The sequence below is a fragment of the Chiloscyllium plagiosum genome, chromosome 31, assembly GCF_004010195.1.
Source record: "Chiloscyllium plagiosum isolate BGI_BamShark_2017 chromosome 31, ASM401019v2, whole genome shotgun sequence".
Classification (NCBI taxonomy): domain Eukaryota; kingdom Metazoa; phylum Chordata; class Chondrichthyes; order Orectolobiformes; family Hemiscylliidae; genus Chiloscyllium; species Chiloscyllium plagiosum.
This window is the reverse complement of record NC_057740.1, coordinates 14,432,400-14,438,399: the sequence shown is the minus strand read 5'-3', so window position 1 is coordinate 14,438,399 and position 6,000 is coordinate 14,432,400.

Genomic DNA, 6,000 nt, shown 5'->3' with positions numbered 1-6,000 from the left:
AAACATATTTCCACTGATGGGTGAGTGCCGAACCAGAGGACACAGCTTTAAAATACGGGGTAGATCATTTAGGACAGAGATGAGGAGAAACTTGTTCACCCAGAGAGTGGTGGCTGTGTGGAATGCTCTGCTGCAGAGGGCAGTGGAGGCCCAGTCTCTGGGTTCATTTAAGAAAGAGTTGGGTAGAGCTCTCAAGGATAGTGGAATCAAGGGTTATGGAGATAAGGCAGGACAGGATACTGATTAAGGATGATCAGCCATGATCATATTGAATGGTGGTGCAGGCTCGAAGGGCAGAATGGCCTACTCCTGCACCTATTGTCTATTGTCTATTGACAGAAAGGGAGGCAAGAGAGGAGGGAGAGTGGCCTTTTTGATAAGGGATAGCATTATAGCTCTACTGAGGGAAGATATTCCCAGAAACACGTCCAGGGAGGTTATTTGGGTGGAACTGAGAAATAAGACAGGTATGATCACCTTATTGGGATTGTATTATAGACCCCTTAATAGTCAGAGGGAAATTGAGAAACAAATTTGTAAGAAGATCTCAGTTATCTGTAAGAATATAAGGGTAGTTATGGTAGGGGATTTTAACTTTACAAACATAGACTGGGACTGCTATATGTTTAAGGTTTAGATGGAGAGGAATTTGTTAAGTGTGTGCAAGAAAATTTTCTGATTCAGTATGTGGTTGTACCTACTAGAGAAGGTGCAAAACGTGACCTACTCTTGGGAAATAAGGCAGGGCAGGTGACTGAGGTGTCAGTGGGGGAGCACTTTGGGGTCAGTGACCATAATTCCATTAGATTTAAAATAGTGATGGAAAAGGATAGATCAGATCTAAAAGTTGAAGTTCTAAATTGGAGAAAGGCCAATTTTGACAGTATTAGGCAAGAACGTTCAAAAACTGATTGGGCGCAGATGTTCGCAGGTAAAGGGACGGCTGGAAAATGGGAAGTCTTCAGAAATGAGATAATGAGAGTCCAGAGAAAGTATATTCCTGTTAGGATGAAAGGAAAGGCTGGCAGGTCTAGGGAATGCTGGATGACCAAAGAAATTGAGGGTTTGGTTAAGAAAAAGAAAGAAGCACATGTCAGGTAAAGATAGGAGAGATCAAGTGAATCCTGAGAAGAGTATAAAGAAAGTAGGAATATACTTAAGAGAGAAATCAGGAGGGGAAAAAGGGGATGTGAGATAGCTTTGGTAAAAAAGGTTAAAGAGAAACCAAAGGGCTTTTACAAATACATTAAGGACAAAAGGGTAACTAGGGAGAGAATAGGGCCCCTCAAAGATCAGCAAGACGGCCTTTGTGTGGAGCCACAGGAGATGGGGAGATACTAAATGAGTATTTTGCATCAGTATTTACCGTGGAAAAGGACATGTAAGATATAGAATGTAGGGAAATAGATGGTGACATCTTGAAAAATGTCCATATTACAGAGGAGGAAGTGCTGGAGAGCTTGAAATACATAAAGATGGATAAATCCCCAGAACCTGATCAAGTGCACCCTAGAACTCTGTGGGTAGCTAGGGAAGTGATTGCTGGGACACTTGCTGAGATATTTGTATTATCGATAGTTACAGGTGAGGTGCTGGAAGACCGGAAGTTGGCTAACGTGGTGCCACTGTCTAAGAATGGTTGTAAGGACTAGCCAGGGGGATATAGACCAGTGAGCCTGACGCTGGTGGTGGGCAAGTTGTCGGAGGGAATCCTGAGGGACAGGATTTACATGTATTTGGAAAGGCAAGGATTGATTAGGGGTAGTCAACATGGCTTTGTCTATGGGAAATCATGTCTCACAAACTTGATTGAGTTTTTTGAAGAAGTAATAAAAAGAATTGATGAGGGCAGAGCAGTAGATGTGATCTATATGGACTTAAATAAGGCGTTTGACAAGGTTCCCCATGGGAGACTGGTTAGCAAGGTTAGACTTCATGGAATACAGGGAGAACTTGCCATTTGGATACAGAACTGGCTCAAAGGTAGAAGACACAGGGTGGTGGTGGAGGGTTGTTTTTCAGACTGGAGGCCTGTGACCAGTGGAGTGCCACAAGGATCGGTGCTGGGTCCACTACTTTTCATCATTTTCATAAATGATTTGGATGTGAGCATAAGAGGTATAGTTAGTAAGTTTGCAGATGACCCCAAAATTGGAGGTGTAGTGGACAACGAAGAAGGTTACCTTAGATTACAACAGAATCTTGATCATATGGGCCAATGGGCTGAGAAGTAGCAGATGGAGTTTAATTTAAATAAATGCGAGTTGCTGCATTTTGAGAAAGCAAATTTTAGCAGGACTTATACACTTAATGGTAAGGTCCTAGAGAGTGTTGTTGAACAAAAAGACCTTGGAATGCAGGTTCATAGCTCCTTGAAAGTGGAGTCACAGGTAGATAGGATAGTGAAGAAGGCGTTTGGTATGCTTTCCTTTATTGGTCAGAGTATTGAGTACAAGAGTTGGGAGGTCATGTTGCGGCTGAACAAGACATTAGTTATGCCACTGTTGGAATATTGTGTACAATTCTGGTCTCCTTCCTATCGGAAAGTTGTTGTGAAACCTGAAAGGGTTCAGAAAAGATTTACAAGGATGTTGCCAGGGTTTGGCTATAGGGAGAGGTTGAATAGGCTAGGGCTGTTTTTCCTGGAGTGTCGGAGGCTGAGGGGTGACCTTATAAAGGTTTTATAAAATCATGAGGGGCATGGATAGGGTAAATAGGCAAAGTCTTTTCCCTGGGGTGTGGGAGTCCAGGTTTAGGCTGAGAAGAGAAAGATATAAAAGAGACCTAAGGGGCATCTTTTTCACACAGAGCATGGTATGTGTGTGGAATGAGCTGCCAGAGGAAGTGGTGGAGGCTGGTACAATTGCAATATTTAAAAGGCATCTGGATTGGTATATGAATAGGAAGGGTTTGGAGGGATATGGGCTGGGTGCTGCAGGTGGGATTAGATTGGGTTGGGATATCTGGTCGGCATGGACGGGTTGGATTGAAGGGTCTGTTTCCATGGTGTACATCTCTATGACTCAATGACTGAACAGCCTCTTTCTGTGCAATAAAATGTCTATGACGTTTAACTGAGGTTACTGAAGTTCAAACAGATCAGTTATTTGACCATTCACAGTTGTTACAGGTTTCTAGGTAAAGGGCTCAATCATAATGAGGCTAAAATTACATTTTAAAAAAAAAACTAGACAATGATGTTCCACACTGAACGTTTACTGGTTAAACTAACAGTTCCTGAAGAAGGGCTTATGCCCGAAACGTCGATTCTCCTGTTCCCTGGATGCTGCCTGACCTGCTGCGCTTTTCCAGCAACACATTTTCAGCTCTGATCTCCAGCATCTGCAGATCTCACTTTCTCCTGAACTATAACCATATCATATTAAGCATCTGGCACTTAGGGAAGGGGGGGAATGCTAATTTGTTGTTTGCCTTCCTCCCAGACCACCCAGCTCAATCTGTGAGGTGCTTGAATATGATACTGAACAGAGAATAAATAGGACAGCAAAGCCTCTGAACTCTGGTAAGGTTACATAGCAATGGTATATTACCAGTAATGAATGAGTTAACATATAGTAAAAACAGACATTTTATTGACATATATATATATGTAATCTTACAAAAACAGTTGCTTGCAAGAGAACTTGTCAAGACAAAAAGCTCCTGATTATAGAAAAGTAACAGAAAGGGGCAGCACGTGCCTGTATTCCAACACAAACCTCTTCAAAGGTAATCTGGCACAACCAATGCTGCAGTGGAGTTCTACACTCCTTGCCTTTCATTTATTGCATACAAGATATTGCTGAGACCTTACCCTCCTCAGCAGATTATAGATCCAACAGTATTTTTTGCATGCTCAAGGTACAGGGTAACTGAACACATGTCCAGTTCAGGCAGCATATGTGTGAATGTCAAGTCCTCCCGGATCAGAAAGGTGCATCCCTCGGAACATGCTCCTTCCTGCCTCAGAAATACTGAGCACCAACTGTGATATCCCAACTACTGAACCCAGATCAATGTGGGAATTTCCTAGGCTCAGTGTATCATCTGTCCAATTAGTGGCAGTTACAGTTGATATAATTCACTTATGATTGTAGAATTCATTTTTTTAAAAATGTACTTCAAAAGGATTATCAATATTACTGAATGCAGCAAGGCCATAAAGTCCCAACTTCAATTCCTGGTCTGTAATGTCGATGGAGAATAGAAGTGACATTTTAATATCCATGCATTTTCCATCATTTCTCACTTCATGAAAGAATGAAAATAGTTGTTAAATGTCAAATTAGGGACAGCTTCATGCTGGGGACCTTTCCTCATCAGTAAGTGAGGCTGGCCAATCCTATTTCTTATAATCTAAACTAAACATCACAGGAAGAACTATGAGTACATTTTAAAGATTGTCTACTTTTATTCTTAATGCAACAACATTTACAAAAAAAACTTAAGTTGAATCTAGTTATCCACATAGTGGATGTTTAAAGGCTTTATGATTTGGATGCTCAATTAAGTTGACATTTAGATTACTTCCAACTCTCACCGCTCTGTATATGCATCAACTTTCTCCTGTTCATATTCAGTTCCATTGGCACTAGTGTGATCCTGGATAGTGTTCATAGACGGGTCAGTATGTCACATCACAGAATCCTGTCAAATGTCTCCCCTTACAGAAGGGCATTAATGCCATCTATACAGATAAATATGGCAAGGAAAGTGGCAGGAATTGTTGACAGAATCAGTGTATGAGCAACAATACTTAAATGTGAAAAGAGCTGAAAGTGGAGCAAGAGAAGAGAAATGCTGAATAATTGTTCTAAACTTGCTCTGATGCTATATGAGGAATGTTGGTGTTACTCTGGAGCTGTGAAGCTGTTGGCAAAGTGCTGTTTTAAACATAATGAAAGGGAACTGTGAGACTGAGTGGATTGCACTCAAAGTAGCTGACGCAGACTAGATGGGCTGGAAGGCCTCCTGTGCTCTAATTCCGATTCTATGAATACTCCAATGGCTAAATGAGATAACCCGCCTGACTGAATATTCATACAGTTTTGGATCACCCTCCCTCTTTACCATACTCCCAGCATAAAGGGTTGCAATGCAGTTGGCATTGTCTGTTATTGGTCAAACTGAGCACGAACTGAGTTCACTGCTTCAGGCTGCACATTACCTCAGCATAACTGTTACTCTCTTTTTCAAGCATTGAATATCATATCAAAATTCAGATTAAACTGCATGTTTGGATTAAAGAATGCACTAAATTTGGAAGTAGTAAGACATTCCAACTTGTGTACTCAACTGAGAATTTTGTGGTGATTTTCTCACTTTCTATCTTCCGAAACCCTATCTGCCATCCACAAGATATAAGTTAGGGGTGTGATGGAATACTGTTTACTTGTCTGGATGTGTGCAGCTCCAACAACATGCAAGAAGCTTGAAATTATCAGTGACACACTATCCACCACCTTAAGGAGGGGTAGCTATGTGTGCAATATACCAGGTGCGCTGGAGCAAATGTCCAGCATCACCTTCCAAACTTACAATTTCTATCATCTAGAAGGAAAAGGGCAGTAGACGCATTGGAATACCACCACCTACAAGTTTTCTTCCAAGCCAGACATCATCCTGACTTGGAAATATGTTTGTCACTTCTTCAAAGTCATTGAATTAACTCATGATTTATTTTCCTTCAAATTTCTGTGAATGATTGACGTTAAGGGATCAGTATTGAATTCAGTCACTTCAGTATCCAACTGATTGTCACTCAGATCTCTGTCCTTGACCTTCTATATTTCAATAACACTCAGATTTAGAATGAGCAACAGCATTTTATCTTTCAATCAGGCATTTTTCAGCTTCTGGACTCACATTGTGTGCAACAATTTCAAATTATAACCTCTTCTATTTTTATACACCAGCTAAATTTAAACCTCCTTTAAATCCATTTTTGTTTCTTGTCCCATCACCTGCTCTCCTGTCTTACTTCAGCATCCCTTTTGTTAT